Source organism: Peromyscus maniculatus, chromosome 20 (genome assembly GCF_049852395.1).
Source record: "Peromyscus maniculatus bairdii isolate BWxNUB_F1_BW_parent chromosome 20, HU_Pman_BW_mat_3.1, whole genome shotgun sequence".
In the NCBI taxonomy this organism is placed as follows: domain Eukaryota; kingdom Metazoa; phylum Chordata; class Mammalia; order Rodentia; family Cricetidae; genus Peromyscus; species Peromyscus maniculatus.
Genome location: NC_134871.1, coordinates 46,612,028 through 46,636,519, shown reverse-complemented (window position 1 = coordinate 46,636,519; position 24,492 = coordinate 46,612,028). Strand labels below are relative to the sequence as shown.

The 24,492-nt window shown below is 43.5% G+C and overlaps 1 protein-coding gene and 1 non-coding gene across 25 annotated transcripts in view; both read left to right on the top strand.

Annotated features, from left to right (window-relative positions):
- The window catches only part of Rbfox2 (RNA binding fox-1 homolog 2), a 264,663-nt gene that overhangs the window by 4,112 nt on the left and 236,059 nt on the right, over positions 1 to 24,492 (top strand). The window lies entirely within an intron of this gene.
- Positions 19,946 to 20,053, top strand: LOC121824586 (U6 spliceosomal RNA). Its single transcript, XR_006066513.1, has one exon. It is a non-coding gene; the product is annotated as a U6 spliceosomal RNA (small nuclear RNA).

Here is a 24,492-nt window from a genome sequence, read left to right as displayed (position 1 = left end):
GTGTTGTAAGCCCTAGGCTCAGAAGGAACCTGAGGGAGAGAGGAAGACTTAGTGCTTTCGAGAACAGTGCATGAAGCCTCATGAGGGGAGAAGAGTCTACTCAGCCTGGGGAAGAGTAGAGAAGTAGAGAAACCTGGACTGCAGAGTTGGAGGAAAGAGATGGAGTTGGTGTGAAAATTGAAGCATGGTTGAGAAATGTGGCTATTAAAAAATGGAGCCTGGAGATAGTTATTGTATTAGTGGAAAGCTAAGTGTGTCACATGTACAGATGTTAGCACATCATCCCACTTTCAGCAAGGCTGGTACGTGTGACATGGAGGTTCTACCAAACAGACCGAGGCATGCTTTGGGTCAGCCTTTCTAGTGGTTGCAAACAATTTAATCGTAAAAAAATTGTATTTTTATGTAATCTTCCAGGAATTTGGCTGCAGTATAAGGTGAGGTGTATCTTAGTTTTTACTTATACCTTCAGCAAAAGTCTTTATGGCAGTGAAATGTTGGTGTGTGATTTTTGTGGCCTGGTAACTGCTTCTGACCGTAGTCATCAATTTGGAGTAGCTTAGTGAGTGCAGCAGTGTGAACAAGTGTGGTATACATGTATGTCTGCATTAGTGTGTATATAAAAGCATACACTCTGGGGAATGAATCTAAGGCCTCATGTGTGCTTGGTAATTGTCCTACCACTGAGCTACCTGTGTAGTCTGTGAGAGTTGTGTGTGTGTGTGTGTGTGTTTGTTTGTTTGTTGTTGTTGTTTTGTTTTTTCCAGTACTGGAGATTAAACCCTTGATCATGCTAGGGAAGCATTCTACCATTGAGCTATATCCCAGCCCTATTTTTATTCTTTATTTTGAGATAGTATCTTACTACTTTGCCTGGGCTGGTTTTGAACTTACTGTGGCCTAGGCAGGCCTGCTATCCTCCCGAATCAGTCTCCTAAGTAGCTAGTATTACAGATCTTGGCCATCAGGTGTGGGTCACTTTTTAGTGACTGTAGTAGCCAGAAGGCTCTTCCTGGTCACAGGGGAGGGCTCTCAGGTATCCTGGTGTCTTTTGAATTCAGTTATCTTCACATTTGTTCATTTCCAGGTTGATTTCCTTCTAGGTAGGTATCTATTTGGACCCTTGTTTGGGTTTTTGGTTCTGAAGCTGGGCATTGTGCTACTCTCAGTAAAGTTACTCAATAGTGTGCTTTCCTTACAAGTAATTTTGTGGACAGTGTCTCATCTGAATGACGTAAACCTCATTTCTCTCTGCCTTAGTTTTCTTAGGCCACCACAACCAAATGTCATCCACTGGTGGTTAAATGACAGACATTTCTATCTCACTGCTCTGAACGTCTAAGATGGTGCCAAGAGGTTTGGACCTGGTCTGCCTCATGGCTTGCAAGTAGTACCTTCTGGCTGTCTGCTGAGGTGGCCTTCAGTCACTCAGTGCATCAAGGGTAGTGATATTTATCTCAGTGGCCACAGCCTCAGGACCTCATTGAATTCTAATGCTTTACAAAGACTCCCATCTCCAGATGCTATCACTCTGGGAGCTAGGACGTCCACTGAATTTTGGGAGGATATATTCAGGTGGAGAAAACTGAGGCATAGTCAAGGGGAAAAAAAATCACTGGAATTTAAAAAAAAAAAATTCAGGTTGGGGATTTAGCTCAGTGGTAGAGCACTTGCCTAGCAAGCTCAAGGCCCTGGGTTCCGTCCTCAGCTCCAGGAAAAACAGAAAGAAAAAGAGAAAGAAAGAAAGGAAGGAAGGAAGAAAGAAAGAAAGGAAAATTTTTCTTTCCTGTATGACATGAAAGCCCAGAAATGTAAACCTGGTGATGTATTTGAGTTACAAGTAGAATTAGTCTTCTGGTAACTCAGACTGAGGGGACCATGTCTCCGCTCCCTCCCTTCTTCTAACCACCTTGTCATTCTTTTCTCTCTCACGCTGACATTTGAACATAACCTGAGCTGACTAAAGATTGAACTCTCTTCATGTGGTTGTAAAGCAGACTAGTACAGACAGGCCTCAGGATTACAGGATGAGGGGAAAGCAGTGCAGAAAATGAATGTAACTGTGCACAGCACTGGTGGGTGCCCGTGAAGTGCTAGTCTGATGTCTCTCAGGCCTTTAGTGGCCATTGTTGGGCTTTAATTGCCGAAACAATCGTGAGTGGACGTGTTTGAGTTTTTGTTGTATGTTCGTAAACACAACGTCATAAACACCTTTTTTCTGGGGCACACTTAAACTTCAAGTAGAGACAGAGGGAAGGAACCATAGAGATGGTGGGAAGGAAGCGGCAGACTCTGGAGCATGAGCAGACAGATGGAGCGAGGCCTGACGAGTGCATGCCATGTTTAGGTGGCCCCTAGCCGTATTGAGTTTCTTATTCTTTTCCCCTGCCGCCCCAGGAGGAGCGGGCAGCTTACATGGCTAAGGTTTCATTATCTAATCCATCACAGATCAGCTTGACTAAGCCCATTGGCCGCTGCTGATCTAGTTAGAGTGGTGCAAAGCTGCTTGAGCCAGGATTGGGACAAAGCGGATCAGAACTGCCATGTGAATCCTGGACATATTTCTGTAATTTGGGTTGGCAAAACGGTTTGGGAAATTAACTGAGAGAGCCAGGGAGCAGCAGGGCACTTCTCCCCCACCCCACAGACATTATCTTAGGGACCCTGAGGGGAGTGTGTATGGAGGGTATGTTTCTCTGGAGTATGGCTAAGTTGCTTTGATTATTTGAGCCTGAACTTTAAAAAAAGTTTTTTAGATTTATTTACTTTATGTGTACAAATGTTTGTTTTGCCCGTATGTATGTATGTGTAGAATATCTGTTGAATCTCCTGGAACTGAGGCCACAATATGGCTGCTGGGAATGGAACCCAGGTCTTCTACAAGATCAGCCAGTGCTCTTAACCTCTGAGTCATCTCTTTAATTCCTGAGCCTGAATGTTTTTTGATTATTAATGTTTTTTAGCAGCATTTGGAGATTTAATTTGTTATCATCTGGTTGTGTCTGACCTTTCTGGGTGATCCCTTATCTGAGATTTTAAAGAGTTATCTCTTCCTTTAAAGGGGGAGAGCCTGTTATTACCAAGCTGGTCGTATAAACATTTGTTATCTATATATTTTACAGGTGGTGTAGTAAACACCACTGGAGTCTTCCCGGTTTGGATTTGAGTCCTGGCTTCTCCACTTACCAACTCTTGGCAAAGTCCTGAGTCCTTGCACGCACATCTGTGACCTGGGAGAATTAATGCTTATGAGCTACTACAATGAGTAACTGAGATTATTTAAAGTGCCTATCAGTGCTAAATGTTGATTCCCAGCCCTCCTTATATCCTGCTGTACAGCACTCAGTAAGTTCCTGCTTACTGCTTGATCAGCATGGAGTGGTTAATGTGCTTCCGATTGATTAAGTGCCAGAGTTGGGGACTGTTGGAGATGAGCTGATGAGCTGTGTGTTAAACTGGGAAACCTCATTTGCTCTATATCCAGGGGAGGAAGAGAATGAACCTGGCATTAAGGGTGTGTGTGTGTGTGTGTGTGTGTGTGTGTGTGTGTGTGTGTGTGTGTGTGTTGTGGGGGGCTTTATTCTTTGTAAGAAGCGAAGGCTACTGAAGTGTCTTGGTTCTTGCTGGGCCTGAGGGTAGTGTAGCTAGTCTGTAGAATCCAGGGGAGCCTTCCTGGGAGGTGGGTGACAGATTGGCTGTTCTTCTTCCAGAGGACCAGGGATACAGAGTCAGTGAAAACGTTTTTTCAAATCATTCAAGTTTGCTGAATAACTGTGCTGCCTTAAGTAGATGGATTGCTGTCTTGTATGCTTTGTAATGGCTTGGGTTAGTGGAATTGAACAGCGAGCGGTACCTCTTTTCTCAGTGTCTTCAAACCAGCTTCAGACTGTTAATAGGAGTGACTCCCTAAAGGCAGAGCCGCTGTTAACTCTGCTCAAAATATTGTTGGAACCTGTGCTTGCCCCAGCATCATGTTCGTTCTCCTGTTTAGTCTACCAGCCCCTCCTTTTTCTACACTCTACCTCCATGTTCATGGCCAGAGACTTGTAGTTTTTGAGGACACCAAGCCTCCACTTTGTTTCTGTTCCTTTTCAGGAAACTCCTGTCTCTTCTCTCTGCACTTGCCCCTGCCTCCTTACCCCTTATTTGTAAGGCTCAGTCTTCAAGACTTTCCTGAGTGTTGATTGTCCCCAGATGTCTCCTGACTACTCTCATCTACCAGTGTCCATGGTTTTGTTAGTTGTTTTTTGTTTGTTGTTTGCTTGCTTGTTTGTTTTTGGTATGCACATGTGTCTGTGTGTTTGCATGTGTGTGTATGCTCACTGGTGCATATGTGGGTTTGGAAGCCTGAAATTGATGTCTGTTGTCTCCCACAATCACTGTCCATTATATATCTTATATAGGTAGGTCTTTTGCTGAACCCTGAGCTTGCCTTTTCTGCTAGTCTAGCTAATGAGCTTGCTGGGGTCCAGTTCCCAGTCTCTGCCTCTCTCTAGCTCAGAACATAGGCTGACCACCATGCCCATTGGCATTATTGTGGGTTCTGATCTGAACTCAAGTCTTCACACTTGTGTGGCAGGCACTTTACCCATGGAGCCATCTCCGAAGCCCGTTACAGGACTTTGTAGATTAACATTTGTTCAAATGTCTACCCCTCCTCTCCTGAATAGACTGTGAAATCCTTAGGGCTTTATAGGATTTCATACCATGCTTGCCCCAAGAGGCCAAGGAACTCTGTTCTTGGAGAAGTGAAGATTTTTCTTGTTTCTCAGTTGTGGCTCACAGATGGCTTTAATAGTTGCTCCAGATTTTCCCTGAGGGTCTGGCCCTTGGTGTCTGCCTTGCAGCTCCTGTGAAGGCTGGGTGTTGCATGCTCTATGTGTGTTACTGGATCTCTCCATTGCCATCAGGGTTAAAGGTGAGAAAAGGCTTTCTGAGAACAGAAGCTGGGGTGGAATTGAACAGCCAAATGTGTCAGGTGGGCATGGCAACCTGATATTTGGTTTCCTGTGCTCAGATACTAATTGACTGCACATGTGTATGTCTAAAAGCCCCTTTGTAACAGTGTGTTAAGGAAAACAGGGGCCGTACCAGTGAAGGGCATTTGGAACTAACATGTCGGGGTCACTGGAGCAGCCTGTTGACTTGCCTTTTACCATGCTGCCTGGAGAGTGTGGAGGGCTGTGGCTGAGATACAGCACTACAGTTACCACGATTTACTTGATCAGTTGTGGACTTTAAACCTTTACTGATCAACCAGCCAGTTTTCATCAGATACTGTAAGGGGTCCAGGAAGATTAGTAAGTGGAGACATTTTACACAACACACATTTGTTTTTTAGGTCACCCATGTTGGGTACATTTGAAAATGAGGAAGTTTGATACATTTCTTTGAAATCTCAGCTTTGGAGGTAGATTCATAGAAGAATTTTACAAACATTTTCTTCCTGGGCCTTGTTCTTCCTTCTGGTTTCTCTTGGGGCTACTTGTTCTGGGTCCTCTGTAACTCTGGCCTCCTGCTTTCCACCTTCCAGCCTCCCTGGTTAGTGTAATGGAGGCTTCCTAAGGGCATGTTTCCTGCCTGGCCTTTTAGATTCTGAGTGGGTGCAGCAGGCTCTAAGAGGAGGAGGGAGAGCAGCCACGCACCCCTTTTGACCTATCTTGCACTGTGTGGCATCTAGGAATGCCATGAGTATTCATGATAAACACCGTCACAAAGTGGGTAATATTTTTTGAATTATCAAAGATAGTAGTTGAATAACAGCATTAAAAACCTGCTTTTCCAAGGGAGGAAACTGAGTTTTTCAGATGGGTGTTTTAAACCATACATACTTTTTTCTTTTTTTTTTTTTTGGTTTTTCTGAGACAGGGTTTCTCTGTGTAGCTTTGCGCCTTTCCTGGAACTCACTTGGTAGCCCAGGCTGGCCTCGAACTCACAAAGATCCGCCTGCCTCTGCCTCCCGAGTGCTGGGATTAAAGGCGTGCGCCACCACCGCCCGGCTACTTTTTTCTTTTTTAAAGGACCCAAGTCCCCAAAAGTGTTCTTGTGAGAACTTTCCCACATAGAGGCTGGTTCCCTGGTTTCTCTTTGTTGAGGAAAAGTACTTTAGCTTTGGTTTTTTTGTTTGTTTGTTTGTTTTGTTTTTTTTAATTCCAGGTTTGTGGTTTTTTGTTTGTTTTTGATACAGTGTCTCTCTATAGCCCTAGCTGTCGTGGAACTCACTGTGTAGAACAGGCTGGCCTCTGCCACCCATGTGCTGGGACTAAAGGTGTGCACCACTATGCCTAGCTCAGGCATATATGGCATTTAAAGGAGATGTTCTGTTTATTTTTCTTTCTGGCTGCATTGATTCCCCCCCCCCCCCTTATCCTGATTGGAAGTACCACAAGCAAAACATGATTATTTTGAGAGATGGGCTGGTGGCTGTGGGACTCCTCTCACTCTGGAGGTGGAGTTGGGTGTGGGCAGAACAGGGGGCAGAACTGGTAGTAGGAGAGCTAGAGAACCTACAGACAGGGCTGTGGGGTCCAGTGTGGCCTCCAGCTACAGCTTGAGTTGGAACACTTAAGGAACAGAGAGGCTCATGGGAAGTTCTTCCAACTGTTTTATTTTGAGAGCTTTTTCCTCTGCATATTGGCAGCTGTTTGGAGGAGGGGACATTAATTGCTGACAGAACGTTTTCCAGAGCAGACCTATATGGATCTCATTAGGGATTAGTTTCTGGGGACTTTGGTTCAGCTTCCCAGGTTTTTGTGATGGGCCTGCCTTATTTGCCTGGGACGCTGGGTTGGTAGAAAAGCAGTTGCCTGAGGCATGGAGCTAGTCACAGAGATTACCTTTAGTGGGACTTTCATACTCATTCCTACAACCTTATCTTTTTGTTTGTTTGCTTGCTTGCTTTTTGGGACAGGGGTTCTTTGTGTAGTTTTGGTGTCTGTTCTGGATTTCACTCTGTAGACCAGGCTGGCCTAGAATTCACAGAGATCTGCCTGAGCACTGGGATTACCACAAAGGCATGGGGCACCACAGCCCGGCTTATCTTTGTTTTTAACTGTTTTCTTTCTGCACTTCAGCATGCTCCACAGAGATTCTTGAGAGCGTTGGAAATAATCTTGGTGGAAGGCAGGGCTTGCAGATCTTTGCTCAGCGTCATCCCTCCTTCAACGTTCCACCCATGTCAAAGCTTCTACAAATGAGGTCCTTACCCCAATCTGTCAGGTGTGTAGCTTGGCAGCCCTTACTGCTGCAGCTCGGTTTCTGTGGGATGGGATGGTAGGATTGTGTGACTTGAAAGCACAGTCCAGCAGATTTGGAAGTTTTATGGTAGTTCTCAGCATCACATTGCTTAACTTATCAGCTTTCACCTCATAGAAACTAGCAGGAACACTGTCACTGTTAGTGGTGGGCAGAGTGGGCTTGATGCCTTTGTTGGAACTTGAGGAAATCTCCACAATGACTGCCTCTTACACTGGGAGATTTGGCAGAGCTTGTTGGGAGTTAGTAATGCTTCTTTTGAAAGTACCACCAGGTTTTGTACTGTACATATCTCCAGGAGAGAGGCAGAGAAGCAAATGGTTTACCAGAGTGGAGCGGAGTGCTAGGCAGGGTTTCATATATCCTGTGTTTGCTGTATGCATAGGCTTTACTGCATGTTTTATGTGGTGCATTGGAACTTGAAGCCATAGGCTGATTCATTCCTCTCAATAAAGCCAATTTAATATCAGTGAAGACTGAGGTAGGTAGTGCTGGTCTTGTTCAGATTTGCATCTGGCTTTAGACAGTCCTTTTTTGAGGAATCGGGGGAGGGGGCAGCAAGGTCTCTTTGTGTTCCTGGCTGGCCTTGAACCAGGTGTGTAGCCAAGGGTAGCCTTGAACTTTGGCTCTTCCCGTCTCTATCTTCTGAGGCCTGGGATTATAATAAGCATGCCCCACCATGCTCGGTTTAGGCAATGCTAGGTGTTGAACCAGGGCTTTGCTCTTGCTAAGCAAGCACTATACTGACTGAGCTACAGCCTGTGTCCCTAGATACTAACATTTTGACCACCTCTGGTTAACTCATTGCTCATTGTAGACATCTTTGGCTCCCTCCTGAGCATAGATCTGTAGCTGCTTCCTGTGATACTAAGTAGGTCTTTTTGCTGTAACAATTTGGCCTTGAGCTGGTTGTTTTACAGTGTTAGAGATCAGTTGGTTTCCTTGGTACAATCTACCTTGTTACAGTAGTCACTCAGAAAAGATGCTTCTCAGGGACCATTAATGATTTTTGTCAACTGGCTAAAAATGCTGTGATGATAGATGACCCTGTGTCTGTGTTTGTGTCCCCTGTATACTTATGTCACTGTAGGCTTTGCTTTTTAGCCATGGAAAGCCTATTTTAAGACTTCCTTTGATATTCTTGGGTTTAGTGGTGGGCTCATTTACTTTTTTTTGGATTTTAGCTTTAGTGTTAATTTTAGACAGTTAAAACTTAACTTAATCTCCAGAGCTTGACCAAACAACTCATCTGGTCTAACATTGTTTTAAGCAAAGCAAATTGTTTTAATTAGGAGTGTCAAAAACTATTCTGTTGATCTTTGAGAAACATAATAAGTATCATTTTGAAAAAAAAAAAAAAGAAGTCACATCACTTTAAACAAATTAAACAAAAAGGAATTAAACAAAAGGTAAAACTGCTGTACTGTACACTTCCAAGCAGATGTTGTGACTGTGGAGTAATTTGTTTTGGTTTTTTGAGACAGGATTTCTCTGTGTAGCTCTGGCTGTCCTGGGACTTACTCTGTAGACCAGGCTGGCCTGGAACTCACAGAGATCCACCTGCTATTGCCTCCCGAGTGCTGGGATTAAAGGTGTGCACCTCCACTGCCCAGCAGTGAATGTGAAGTCTTACACAGAATTTCCAAACTGGCTTAACTGAGTCCAGATTTGTGCCCGTTTTCTACATCTAAGTTAATTCCTGACTCAGATTTTATAAACATAACATTTAATGAATTGCCTCCCTTTCGTGGTGAGTCCCATCTGTCCCAGATGCGAGTGCACCGTAGTCACCACTTGTTCTTGGAATCCTACATTTTTCATTTGCTCTACTAGAGTGTAAATGCTTTTAATATGGCAGTGAGAGTGTTCGCGTTAATGGTTTCAGGCCTGTGATGCTCATAGATGCTTTTCTCAGTCCCCATTAGAAAAACTAGAATGGGCCTCACACAGTCCTTCCATTTCCAATGCCAGGGAATAGTCATAACTTACTAAATGTTTACGGAAAACAGATCAAACTGTGTATATCTCTGAACATCTCTCGATGATCACATCTCTGAATCTGAAGCATGCTGCCTAAAGTTGCATGTAGTGGTCATGAAGCTCATGGTGTGTTTGTAAAAGGCTTCCCCACAGGCTTCAGCCAGTCCCTACAGCAATCCTAAAAGGTGGGACTAGGGAGAAGCAAGCTGAGACTCCTCCTCCAATCCAGAGGCTCTTTATCAAGGCCTTCTAAGTTTTGTTCTTTCATAGGAATTAATGGTATGACAGATAAAAAATGGAGCACATAGGTACTTACTGTCCTTGAATGCCACATACTTAATATTGAAAGTATTTTCTCCCTCCTGCTTCAAGTTCCCAAGTGCTGGGATTAAGGGTGTGTCCACCAAGCCTGTCTCAAAACATTTCCAGTGCTGTTGCTTTCTGTAGAACTTGAAGCCAGCACTGAAACCCAGTTTTTTTCTTAAGTTATTTTGGATATAGCCAGTGTATAGTCCAAGTGCCAAACAGTATATCAGGGCTTTGTGTTTATCTTGGTTTCCTGTGGTTTAGCTTTGTGGGAAGTAACATGAGCTCATTGGTTGTGGTGTGTATGATGGGTTGAGTTTTTGTTGTTGTTTTGTCTCAGAATTATCTCATTTCTAATTTTATTGTTGCTTGAATGATGAATTAACAGCATATCAGTAGATTGATCATGGAAGGCAAAATAGAAGTCATTAAAGATGGATGGCCTGGAAGGTAGCTTTTCCCTTGGCTTTAGTTAGGGGGAATAGTTGATGTATTTAATTTACTTTTGGGACAAGGTCTCGTTGTGTAGCTCTGGCTGGTCTGGAATTCACTATGTTGATCAGGTTAGCCTCAGACTCAGAGATCTGCCTGCCTCTGCCTACTGAGTGATGAGACTAAAGGTGAGTGCCGCCATGCCTGGCTTTACATTTATTGTAAAATTTACAGCATATTCACATGGTTACTGTGCAGAATTCACAGAGGTTAAGGAGTAGAAAGTCTGCCTTCCACCAGCTTTCCATTCTCTCCCAGGGTAACTGATGTGGTGGTGGCCTCTCCACAACAGAGACAGTTCCTATGTATTTCCCTACCTCTGACAACTCTAATGTAGGGCAATACTCGCACTGTTCTGATTGCTGCTTTTCTCTGTTTGGGCATCCTCTCCTGTCAGTTTGATCTCCCCCCTCCCCTTCTACTTGTTGGCTTTCTAGAATTAAGATGATTTTGTTTTGGTCTTTTGAGATAACCATATCTGTGTGTTCAGTGAGAATGAGTGATTAGTCTTGGACCGCGTTTGGTATACTGCCATATTTTTCATGGAACCAGAAATAAAAGGCCAGAGACCTAAACTGCATCTTTATCCCTGACTGGTGATGGAGTAAAGACAAGTACTATCAGCTTTCTGCCTTCCCAGCCAGCTGCTTTGGGTTGTCTGTCTGTCTGTACTAGTAGGGCAAGCTGTGGGTCAGATAGCCCATTTGTCATTGCGCTCATGGTCCTCAGAATCTGCCTTGAGTCACTGCACATGCAATCTGACTTCAGTGATTTATTTCATATGACATCTCTTGTAGATCAGACATCTCCCAGGTGCCCAGGTTTATTATGATTGAATGTCACTGCCAGGCAGTGAACCAAATTTGGTGTTGAGTTGTGAGAAAGGAGGGTTTAATTGGTAGTAGGTGTTCCCATCTCAGCAGCCATAATTGCCTTTCTCTGCATGTAACCCCTATGTTTGTGGAAAGCCCCGGGTTGATGTTCTTCCTATAATATGGGCTCCATGTAACTGAGGCCTGTTGGAAAGTAAGATACTGCTCAACACACAGGAAATATCTTTGTTTCCTGGATGGTAGAGGATTAGGTTTCAAAATTAGGCTTGATTCTAGCTCTGTTACCTTTACACACTAATGCATTTAAAGCTAGGAAAGAGCTGTTATACTTTGCTTTGAGACGGGTTTTGCTGTGTAGCCCTGGAATTCACTGTGTAGACCAGGCTGGCCTTAACTCACAGATTTACCTACTTCTGCCTCCCGAATGCTGGGATTAAAGGCAAACACTGCTGCGCCTGACTTGAGCTGTTTTTAGAGTTGTACTTGAGCTGTTTTTAGAGTTGGCTTCTGTAGTAGAGTTTGTTCTCATGAGGAAGAATGTATCGAGGACCAACATCCTACAAGAGATGTCATCATCTTCTAGATGGATGTCAACCTCTCCTCAGTCCAGGCTCATCACGCAGTCATTGTGACCTCCAAGGCTCCTCAATGGGTGAATCAGGTTTGCTCTGTCTTAGTGGCCTGAGTCTTTTGCCTCAACAGTGAATGGAAGCAGACAGGGCACCAGATGCTCTGTTGTTTCGCCTATTGCTCTTTCCTTCACACCCAGTGTAAGGTTTCCAGGCATTTGTGCAACCTGATAGCGGAAAGCGCCTGCGGGAGCAGTCTAGAGATGGGTTGGCAGAGGGCTCAGGTTACTCTGTGATCTTGATAAGAGCCATCGATCTAGGTTGGTGGCTGTTGGAGGTGGGGGATAAGCTGCCAGTGCTGTCGCCAGTGGGGAAGGTGATGTGGGCCTCTGCAGGATCTGTAGAATGTCTCCCAGTTAGCCTGAGGGGCCTAGCCAGTCTCTCTAGGGAAACAGCACACATTTGATATGTCTATCTTACCTTCCAGAGAATGTGGCTTAGGAAATGATGGCATTCAAGAGTAGGCTAACAATGTAGGAACCGTGAGGTGCAGACCTAAGGGATAGGGTTATTATTTTAAAAACTTTACCTCTTAACCTAAAACCCGAATTTACTTGAATCATGAAGTGCTGGGCACAGTATCTTGAGTTTTCAGTGGGGCAGTGACATGTGCATAGACTAGTGACTACGTACGTACTACGTAATGCTTTGGTGACACTGTATTTCCGAATCTGAACAATTATTACATTGTAATAAAGTCCCGAGTCTAGAGGACTCATGCTGGTATGAGATTGCCTAAGATCAAATTTTGTCTCCAGTTACTTATCTGAGAGTCTTATGGGCAAGTTACTTCTGGTTTTAGTTTTTCATTTGTAAATTGAAGGTGGTAATTCCTGACTCACAGGTGAGTAGGTTAAATGAGTTAATAATAGGAAACTATAGTCCTGCAGCAAGGGCTCTGTGTTATTTTTTGCTAGGGGGCTGTGACACATAGGTGTGACACATACAGTAAGGATACAGGAGACCATGGCAAGCACAGCTAACAGGTGTGCAGCCCTGAGTTTCTGTGTTCACGGACAGACTACCCGGAAGCAGGAGAGTACAGGGTTAATGTGACTAAGTACTTGGGTGGGGGTGGGCCGGTCAGTGTTTTCAAAGCTGTATAGAGTGTGGATGGATGCACTTTGGGTTCTGTGATGCTTTCAGAGCGGGATTCCCACTGTCTTGCAGAGCTGCATGAATGTCTTTCAGCCTTCTTGGCATTTGAAGGACAGAGTTAGGTACTTTAAGGCAGGACTTCTTAAGCTTTTTCTGCAAATAACCTCTTTTTGCCCTAGAATTTTAGAATTTAAATAAAAACATTTAAAACATTATTTAGGTTGTGGAGATTGGGTCAACAGTTAAGAGCTGTTCTTTTTGAGGACTGGGTTTCAATCCCTAGTTACCCACATGGTGGTTCACAACCATCTCTAACTTCAGTCCTAGAGGATCTGACGCCCTTTTCTGGCTTCTAAGGGCACTGCATACATGTAGTCCACAGACGTATATGCAGGCAAAATGCCCATACACATGAAATAAAAATTAAAAAGGGGCTGGAGAGATGGTTCAGCGGTTAAGAGTGCTGGCTGCTCTTCCAGAGGACCCAGGTTTAATTCCCAGCTCCCACATGGTGGCTCACACCTGTCTGTAACTACAGTTCTAGGGAACCTGGCACCCTCACACAGATAAACATGCAGGCAAAACACCAGTGCACATGAAGTAAATATAAATAAATTATTAAAAAATTAAAAGAAAAAATCCCATTTATTGAGTGTATGTTTGTTGTGTATCCACACAACACACGTGAAGGGCAGAGCACTTACGGAGTCCATTCCCTGTTTCTACCTATGGATCTCATGGATTGAACTCAGGTTGTCAGGCTTGGTGGCAGGTACCTTTATCCACTGAGCCACTTCCCTGGCCCTAAATTTTTATTTTTAGAAAACCTCATATATTATGTAGTACACACTAACCACTCTTATCCCCCACCTCCTTCCCACGAATCTCTGTCACATTCATGTCTGTTCATTTTGTTTTGTGCCCCACTGAGATTAACCGGAGTCCTAAGTGAGCCTGGGTTTGGAGCTGCCCATTGATTGGATCTGGTGGACTCTGCAGAGGGCACACAGCTGAAGACAGTGGTTCGCGCTCTCCCAGAATCTGCTGCTAGCTAATAATTCAGAGGTGAAGTGGGGGGCCAGTAAGCTCCTCCTTTTTCTTTGACTAGTGTTGATGGGGCCAGACTTTGGTAACTACGGTTGTTGTGAGTGAATGATTGTAATGGTTGTACCAAGTCTAGAGGATGGCACTTTGCAGCCCTTCCCGTCTTCTGGCTCATATATACTTCTACCCCCCTTCCACAGTGTTCCCTGAGCCTTAGAGGGAGGGGCGGTATGAATGGCTTTTTGATGTTTCGAGACAGGGTTTTTCTGTGTAGCTTTGCACCTTTCCTGGAACTCACTCTGTAGCCCAGGCTGGCCTCCTGGCACAGTGCCTTATGCAGAGCTGGTCATGATGGGGTTTGAACTAGAGTCCCACTACCTCAGGGGACACCTCTCCTCCCCCACTCCTGGCTCCTACAGCAGGAGGCCTCCATTGCCTCAACCCTTGAACTCAGAGATCCGCCTGGCTCTGCCTCCGTGGGCCACCACCGCCTGGCTGAATGTCTTATTAGTGTTGCTTTTGTGCATCTTGGGCAGCCATGAGTCTGCATTCGCCACCATTCATTGTAAGGAGAGGCTTTTCTGATTAAGTAAGGCGGGGCCAGCCTTTGCCTAGGGTATAAGAACAGATACTTAGCAGGCAGTTCGCTGCTGTGTCAGTCTGGTTAAGCATCTACAATAAGTTCCTCCCTGGGCCTGCGGCCTTCCCAGACCTCAAATCTAGTCAGAACACAGACTATGCCCCCACCAGAGTCAAGCTGCATTACACATGAGGGGTGGGAGCACATATCTTGGCTCGTAGATTGGCCTTTTTGTTCATACAGTGATGCCTTTTCTGCCGGAGGCTAAGTTCCCTGAACGCTAGGCACCAGGGAGGAAGTTTCCGGTTCTGTTCAGCCTGCTTTCTCTGTGTTTGTGACCGAGGTGTGTTGTGTCTTTGATAATAACATCTTATTCTCTAGTTCTGGTTGCCCTAGAATTTTTTTATACAACTCTGGGTTTTATGTGTATACAATATTTACACAATGAAAACATTTACTGGTAATAAATCACAAAGACATTTATTTTAGGAGAGATGTTCCAGTGGTTAAGAACACTAGTTTCTCTTACAGAGTACTGGGATTCTATTCCAAGCACTTAGAGGTGCTCACAACCATCTCTAACTCCAGTATCTGGGGATCTGTCTGTTCTGAGACAGACATTGCAGGTACCAGGCATGCACATGGTACATATAGACTGCATGTAGGCAAAACGCTTATAAAATAAAATAAATAAGCTAAAAATGTTACTTATTTTAAAACGGTTTTTCTATATATTTTACAGCCAGTTAAAGATGAAAACATCTGTATAGTGAGATATGTGTGGGTTTGAGGACACCCTAGTCTTCAGAGCAAGTTACAGGACAGCCAAGGCTACATAGAGAAACCCTATCTTGAGAAACCAAGGGATAAAAAACAAAACAAAACTATTTTAGATAAAAAAAAATTTTTTTTAAAGATTTTATTTATTTTGTATACAGCATGTATGACCAGAAGAGGGCACCAGATCTCATTACAGATGGTTGTGAGCCACCATGTGGTTGCTGGGAATTGAACTCAGGACCTCTGGAAGAGCAGTGCTCTTAACCTCTGAGCCATCTCTCCAGCCCTTAGATCAAAATTTATTAATGCTTTTTTTCTTTCCTCTCTAAAAGAAAAATTGCTAGTGTTTTAAGAACTTTCTTGTTCTTTGCAATATGAGTACATCTCTCAGCCCAGCATGGTATTGAATTTTAATTCCAGCACTGGGGTGGCGGAGGCAGTCAGATCTCTGAGGTAAGTTAAAGACCAGCCAGGTCTACATTGTTTGTGAGGGTGAAAGGTCACATAACTTTCATAAAGACCTATTTGGAGAGCTGGCTCAGTGGTTAAGAGTGTTTCTTCTGCTCTTACAGAGGACCTAGGTTCAGTTTCCAGCACCCATATGGCAGCTAACACCACCTGTAACTCCAGTTCCAGGGACCAAGTGGGAAGGGGGATAGTGTATTCTCATTTCTCAAAATAGCATACAGTTGAAAACTTATGTCTTATTTCTGGACTTTTCTATTTAATATTTTTAGATTGTTTGAATAACTGAAATTATGGAAGTTAAACAGTATATAAAGGGGACTGATATACATGCATTGGCTGAGTGTGCTACTCAATGGTTGAGCACACAGCATGAGATTCATCCCAGCACTGCAAAAGAAAATTTATTAATTAATAATTGCATGTTAAAGAAATGAGTGAAGTGATGCATTAGAGCAGAGGTTTGCTGGTTCTGACATAGCAGTCAAGAAGTGAGTGGCACTTGTAGTGCCATACAATCAATTTAATTTTGTCTTATAATAATGTTTTGTGAACACATAGGGTATTTCCATTGCTAAGCATATTTATGCTATGTATGTTGTTATGCATAGTTTTGCATATATTTATTGTTAGCTATGTCGTTTATTGTTGACTGGAAGTGCTTATATGAAGGGATGGGCAAATGCAGAGAAGAATTAAAAATGGAAAATAATATTAGAAAGTTTGATGTGCGTACAAGTGAGTCATTTAACAGTACAGTTATAAAAGGACAAGTGCAGGTCAGGCAGTGGGCTGAGAAGAAGCCAGGTGACTCAGAACCAATGCATAAGCCTCTGTGGGCATCTATGTTTTCTTTGGTTGGTTTTCTTTTTGGCATTTTATGGGCAGATGGACTTGGGAGCAGCCTTTTGTTTCCATAGCTGAGCTGATGGTAGATGGAGGAGCTTCTGTGACCTGACAGGAGAGAGCACAAGAGTGGAGTGGAGAGTTCTCAAGAGTGTTCTGCTGGAGCTCTTGCTGAACTCTGAGGGAGAGAAAGGAGCAGTCCATTCTAGGAGAAGCAATGGAGTGTTTATGGACAAGGCTTGCAAGCCTGGGGTCGGGACTGAGGGTGGGGATTTTCCACAGTGTCATTGGCATTTTCAAGACAGCCGTCACCTGACCATCCTGTGCCAGTGTTCACAAAGCTAACTGCCTATGGCTGTCTTATCCTGTTCCTCAAGGAGTGTGTTCTGTGGTGTAGTGACACTGTGTTTTGTTCATTAATAGAAAGCTGGGGCTGGGCATGGAGCGCAGTGGGAAAGCACTTGCCTAGCACTCCCAAGGCCTTGGCTTCCACCTCTGTACTGCATCAGGAGATGGTGGCAGGTCTCCAGTGGACTCACCCATTTTCCTCTTTCTCGGCTGTCATTATTGTAGAAGAAACTCAGTTTGGAATCACAGTTTGCCAGTTTGCTCTGTGGAAACAGCTTGAACTTTGTGCTCTGCTTTTTTAATTCATGCAAAGCCCTTGCTTCCATTCGGGTATAGGTTTTGCATTTCATAGCCTGGGATGCTGCAGCTGGCTTGATCCTGAGAAACTTTGAGCAGCTCCGAGAGTAAGTGCTCCATTGCTGTGGTGATATTTTATTTGTACTGAAATGTGATTTTAATTTTATGTTAATAAATAAAGTTGCCCTGGGGTCAGAGCTATTAGAGCCATAGCAAGAGCGTGGTGGTTAGAAGAGCTAGGTAGATTTCTGTGTGTTCAGGGATACAGCCAGTATTGGAGACATACGCCTTTAAGACCTGGAGGGCGGTACTTACAGGCAGTGATGAGGCAGTCATGTGGTTGGGTTTACAACCAATGAGAAGGCAGAACAGAAAGATTATTTAAACAGGGACACAGGAAGTACCTCCCTCTGTCGGGGAAGCGAGGAGCACTGCAGGAGGTAAGATTTTATCTCTGAGCTCTGACCTCTCGGCTTTTTTTTTTTTACCTTGGCTCTGTGTTTCTTATTTTAATAATACGATTGGGTACATCTACATCTGGCGCCCAACGTGACAAGAATCCATTAAAAACTGCTTGGGGCCGGCTCCCTAAATACTTTACATTATTACCAACTATTAGGATATAAAGAAATAAAAGTTAGTAGTTAGACATTACAATAGAAATTGTAGTCATATTAGATATGTTTTAAAAATTGAGCAGATGTATTTTAGACAGGTCATCTTCAAACCCTTCAGAGATCTACCGAATATGACATTTAAAATATTTTAAAAACTTAGAAATTTTTCTTTTTTTGAGACATGTCGGCTCCTGGCAGTACTAATCTACTTCAGAGAAAATATGGGCATTGAAGAAACTGCATATGGAGTTAACTTTCATTGTGACAAAAGTTAGCCACTGGACAACAAAGTATCCTCAAATCAACAGAAAAAATGGACAGACAGAACACAAAACAAAGGAGTACCAATTCCTTCCAAAACAAGTGTGGTTATGGCTTTATCAAAAGGCATCTTCTGAGGCCAGGACAACATGGCACCATCCCTAAAGTGGCCTTCACAATCCGGAAAAGGTACAGTGTCCTTTTCTTAGAAGGCAGCTGAACAGGCAGTGGGCCGATGGCTTCTGTTGTGCAATGGAACAGCAACTGAAAGCTCACGCCTCTCAATAGTAGACTGGCATTTAATAGAGGGATGTGGAGAAGGGCATGCTTAGATGAAGCCATATATACACAGCCAAGAAGAATGGACAGCTGAATTCAAAAACCATCAACAATTTCCAGAATTTAAAATCCTGAATCATGACATGACACTAGTGGAATTCAGGTGTTTCTGGTACATGGACTGCTCTCACCCAAATGGAGGTTGAACTGTTGACCTTGTGTACAACCTACTTCACAAATGAGTCTGTCAGATACCATAAGCCTATAGGCTGAAGATGATGCCCCAACACTGTGGAGAAACCTCAGGTGACTGTCCAGGCAGCTGGCTGTTTCTGTCAACTCACAAAATTTTTGGAAGTTGCTTTTGTGCACTTCCTGTTTTTATTTTTGTTAGCTAATATTATTTCCTTCTTGGGTCTCTGAGGGAGTTAAAGATTAGTTAGTTATAGTTAAAGATTAATTAGGATAGAAAGTGAATTAGATACATTTTGGACTTACTAAAATAAGATAGATAAGGGAATTATTTTCTCTGATTTGTCAAATACAAATGGACTAGACATCGTTTAGGTATTTGTTACTTGTATATATTGTATATAGTTATTGTACTTTTGTATATAGTTTTTCTTTTGTTAGTTATAACCTTTTGCCTTTTTTCTTTTTATTAAAATAAAAAAGGGGAAATGTGGTGATATTTTATTTGTACTGAAATGTGATTTTAATTTTATGTTAATAAATAAAGTTGCCCTGGGGTCAGAGCTATTAGAGCCATAGCAAGAGCGTGGTGGTTAGAAGAGCTAGGTAGATTTCTGTGTGTTCAGGGATACAGCCAGTATTGGAGACATACGCCTTTAAGACCTGGAGGGCGGTACTTACAGGCAGTGATGAGGCAGTCATGTGGTTGGGTTTACAACCAATGAGAAGGCAGAACAGAAAGATTATTTAAACAGGGACACAGGAAGTACCTCCCTCTGTCGGGGAAGCGAGGAGCACTGCAGGAGGTAAGATTTTATCTCTGAGCTCTGACCTCTCGGCTTTTTTTTTTTACCTTGGCTCTGTGTTTCTTATTTTAATAATACGATTGGGTACATCTACACATTGCCATACATAGTGCACCGAGTAGGTGCAGCTGGGCCAGTGGTGGTTTCCGTGAACCCTGGGTGTTAGCACATTGTGACTGTCTGTCCCTTTTGGAGAAAGCTTTTCTTTTGGAGCTGAAGGTTCTATACTTTGAATCCACTCAAAGACAAACGATTCTGAAAACAAAGCTGGAGCTGAACCTGGTCAGAACCTCTGAGTTAGGAGAGAGGGATTGAAATCAACTTTTCCAGCTAAAAATAATTTTGCTCACACGTTACCAAAAATGGCTCACTAGAACTGCTTTTAAGACACTTGTCTAAGCTTTTAGGTCAAGAAAAAGTTTAGAACACATCTTAAGAAGGTTTTGGCTCTAATTTGCTAAAACTTTTGCCAGGCTGCTTACCCTGCAATTACCTCATAAGACAAAAGCTAGTAAAAAATGTTCTGCCTTGGATTCAGTAGGCGCCAAGTGACTCTTTTTGTTTGTTTGTTTGGTTTTTGAAATGGGGACTCATGTAGTCTAGGCTGGCCTAGATTTGTTTTGTTTTTAGTGTCTCATGAATGTGAGGTTAGGGGAGGGAGAATAGTAGGTGTCGAGGGCTTTTGCTGGATAGGAGAAAGACTGTAGAAGTAGCTGCCCTTGGTCTGAGAGTAGTGGTGGACACTTACAACGTCATGCTTGGGAGGGTAAGGCGAGAGGATCACTACGAGTACAAGGTCAGACTGTATATCAAGACCCTGTCTCAGAAAACTAGAACAGTGCTCCCGTGGGCAGCACATAACACTGAAATGGCACCTGTACAGAGAAGGTGAGCATGGCCCCTGTGCATAGGTAACATGCACATTTTTGAGCCTTTCCATATGTTTTTAAAATTGTGCTTATTTTTATGTGTTTGGTGTTTTGCCTGCATGTATGACTGTGTAATACTTGTGTGCCTGGTATCTGTGGAGGCCAGAAGAGGGTGTAGGTTCCCTGGGGACTGGAGTTGCAGGCAGTTGTGAGTCACCATGTGGGTGCTGGGAATTGAACCTAGGTCCTCTGCTAGAGGATCCAGTGCTCTTAATCAGTGAGCACCTCTCCAGGCTCTTTGTTGCATACTTTTCTTTTTCTTTTTTTTTAAAAGATTCATTTATTATATGCAGTGTTCCACCTGCATGTATGCCTGCACATCAGAAGAGGGCACCAGATCTCATTACAGATGGTTGTGAGCCACCACGTGGTTGCTGGGAATTGAACTCAGGACCTCTGGAAGAGCAGTCGGTGCTCTTAACCTCTGAGCCATCTCTCCATCCCGTTGCATACTTTTATGACGTGAAAGAAAGATGGGGCGGGGAAGTTATAAGGGGATGGGGGACAGGGGAGTTGGGAACATAAGGGAGAAGAGGATCTTCTAAAACATACTTTGTTTACAATGTCATAATTATCTCTTGACCCTTTGTATGCTAATTAAAAAAATTAAAACAGAAGCAGCAGCAACAACAAAAAACCCCAAATGAAACAAGACAAGTAGTAAGGACTTGAGGAACTCTCAGGCTTGGTTGGAGTCAGGTGGTCTGGGTGGTTTAAATTTTTTTTTCTCCAAAATTTGTTGTTAGTGTATATGAATGATTTATGTATGTAGACACACATGCCATGGTGTACATTGTGTAGGTTAGGATAACTTTGTGGAAACAGTTCTTCCCTTCCACTATTATGTGGGTTGTAGGGATCAAACTGAGGTTGCCAGGCTTGCATGGCAAGCTCCCTTACCTGTTGGGCCATCTTGCCAGCCCCAGTTCTCTTCAGTTTATCACACAGACTTACAAGTCTATGAATGTAGTCTGGTGCCATTACTCAGGATCAAGCGCTGATCTGCTGCTGAGGCAGATGGGTTTGGGTAGACTAAAGGAATTGGAGAAGAGAAGACAGGTAGGAGGAGCCTGAGATCTGAGCCTGAGATGAGGACGCTGCAGGTTTGGGTAGTGATGAATCCTGAGGGTCTGGTGGGTGACTGTCGGGGTGACCCCTGGAAATAAGAACTTGGAGTCTAAAGTGAGGATATGTCTGTCAGCTTGAATGTTGAACAAACAAGATTGAACGTTGAAATCACTGGGCAGGTTGGATAGGGAATGCTTCACAAGTTGGAGACTGAGAAGGTGGAGGTGACGGAGGGCTGGAATTAACTTTGTTCTCGGCTGGAGGCCATCATTGGACTTTGCTAATTGTGGAGATGCTGGCATCTAGTGGCTAGAGGGCAGGGATGCTGCCTTATATTTGAACAGGCCCAGTCCCAGGCCTGCAGGGAAGGGCTGTCTAGTAGTCTGGAGGTCCAGAAGCTACACTAACTTAAAGAACAGTGGCGATCCAAGGCAGTGCTTTTTGGAATATGATTTTCTCTTCTTCCATTCTGCTGTGTAAGCCTTGCCACATCATCTGGTGACAGTTGTGGAGCTCCAGTTACCACTAGGCACTGTGCTCAACAGGCCTAAGGACAATAGATTAACTAGACATTATCACTTTTTTCAAGTTTCTTTTTTACTTTCATTTTTTTAAAAGTTTAATTTAAACATTAAAGAAAAGACTCTTGCTTTGTAGTTTAGGCTGGTATTGGACTTGTGATCTCCCGGCTCAGCCTCCTGAGTGCTAGGATTACAAGTTTGCACCACCACACCTAGTCAGTTAACATGTAAATCTGTTCTTACAAATATCCCATCCACACCCGCACACTCTAAGATCCAAAGCCATTGGTCACAGTGAAATCAGTAATGTATTTGTGTATGTTTGGTGTTTCACATGCGCCTTCATGAATTCATGAAAACGAGCTTTTGTCCTGTGAGTTTGTCCTGTCCTCAGTGGGACTGTGAGCATGGCTGTTAATTGCTTCCTGGTCTGTTGAGCACTGAGGTACTGTCTGCCTCACAGTATGGAAGGCAGATTACTCGCAGGGACTTAACCTTTTGATGTTGTGACATGATGTTGTCATTTACAACAAAGTTCACATTTGAGAACTGTGCAATTGACTTACAAAAAAGGATACAATTTTATGTTTAATTAAGTTTATGAGCTTGTGTTGGGCTGCATCTGTAGCTGTCTCTGCATGTAGGTCTTGAGTTGGACAGGCCTCAAGCATTGATGATTGTATCAGTTCTTTTTTTTTTTTGGTTTTTTCGAGACAGGGTTTCTCTGTGTAGCTTTGCGCCTTTCCTGGAGCTCACTTGGTAGCCCAGGCTGGCCTCGAACTCACAAAGATCCACCTGGCTCTGCCTCCCGAGTGCTGGGATTAAAGGCGTGCGCCACCACGCCCGGCTATCAGTTCTTTTTAAAAGGTCAGCTTGTGGCTTGAGGACTGCCTCAATGGCTTAGAGCACTGGCTGGTCTGCCAGAGGACCTGAGTTCGGTTCCCAGCACCCATTTGGTGGCTCACAGTCATCTCTTAACTTCAGTTCCAGGGGATCTAGTGCCCTTTTCTGATCTCGGTGGATACCAGGCTCATGAATACACACACAATGAAATAAATAAGCAGAAAAAAAAAATCACCTGCTTTAAAGCAGGTCAGTTTGTACTTTGCCCTTAGATTCAGTTATGACTATCTTGTTCTTGTTATCTTGGCTGAAAACGGAAAAACCTGTAGGAAAAAATTCTGTGGTTATCATGTGCATACTTAGGTTGAATACTCTGACCTTTCAGCTAATGGTAATTTCTTTCTTTTTTTTTTTTTTTTTTTTTTTGGTTTTTCGAGACAGGGTTTCTCTGTGTAGCTTTGCGCCTTTCCTGGGACTCACTTGGTAGCCCAGGCTAGCCTCGAACTCACAGAGATCCGCCTGGCTCTGCCTCCCGAGTGCTGGGATTAAAGGCGTGCGCCACCACCGCCCAGCTGGTAATTTCTTTTAAAAAACTCAACTTACCTTTCCAACTATGCCGGCCCCTCTGGAGCTAGCCTGGGCTGTTCTCTTTTGTTGGCTTCTACAAGTTGCCCTTGAAAACATGATCATAAAATGGTTAAAATCATATCAAAATGGTTTCTGTGGCATTGATTCTTCCTGACTAATTGGAGGAATTTTCTGTGGTCAGAAATTCGTAAGGAAGGAGAAGGAGTGAAAGTTCCAAGTAGCTTTGGCTCCTTCGCTCTCTTACTGATCATTTGTCACGTGGCGGTGGAGAGATCACCCCATCCCCATAACTTCCATGATTTGGTCGGAAGCTTTTTCCTTCTCCACCGCTGGAGTGTGGTTCACTTCTGTGATTCCTCATTTGTGTAGCTTCCATTGAGTCCATCCTAGCCCTGCCCTCCTGTGTGAACTAGAACCTGGTTAGAGGTATTGTCTGAGGCTCAGCTGTGTGTATGGTAGTGTGGAAAAGGGATTCATAGAGGGTTCAGGATATAGTTGATGACAGTATGGAAATTCATCCCGTATTTGCTATCAGTTGAAGTGGGTGATGAATAGTATAGGGTCATAAATCGCTGTTTTGTTGTGAGAAAGATATGACTATATTTAACATCAAATTGAACTGGAATTTAATAAATAGTTTTAGCTTTGACACTGACTGGGAAAAGGAAAAACAAAAGAAGGGGGAAAGATAAAGAATGTTACCTAATGTAAATGAAAAAATTCTTGTGACTATTTCCTTTCTTTCTTTCTTTCTTTTTTTTTTCTAAGACAAGGTCTTATGAAGACCAGGCTGGCCTCAAATTCATGATATAGCAGGAGATGACTTTGTACTCCTGACCTCTCAGGTGTTGGGATTACAGGCATACACCACTGCCATGTCAGGATAACTTTTAGATTCTTCAATGAAACTGTCAGTAATTATTTTTGTCTTAAACCTGGTGTCCTCTGTAACTTTGTCTCACCCTAGAAACAGTCTCTTGGTCTGGTTTCCCTCCCTTCTGCTTGCCATCCACTGCTTGCAGGACCTCCTTGACTCTCTCTTTGTTACTGCAAAATGTTTCACAAAATCATGCTGTAGTAATAACATTTGTGGAAGAAATAAAATTCTGTAGAAAAAAAGAAAAAGTGGGAGGAAGAAGCATGTAGAGTATTTGGTATCTTGTGTCTTGCTTAGGGACAGTGTTACTGATGGCCTGGCTGGCCTGGAACTGGCTATGTAGATCAAACTGGTCTTGAGCTCACAGACATCTGCCTGCCTCTCCTTTCTGAGATAAATGCAGGCCACTATGCCTGGCTTCATTGGCTTTTAGTAATCTCTACGTCTCTTCTGAAGGCAGCCTTTCTTCCATTCTCATGGTTTGGCTGGTGTCTCCGGTTTGGACTGCTTCAATCATGTGACTGTCTGTAGTGCTGAAGACTGACCACCCAAGGAGTAT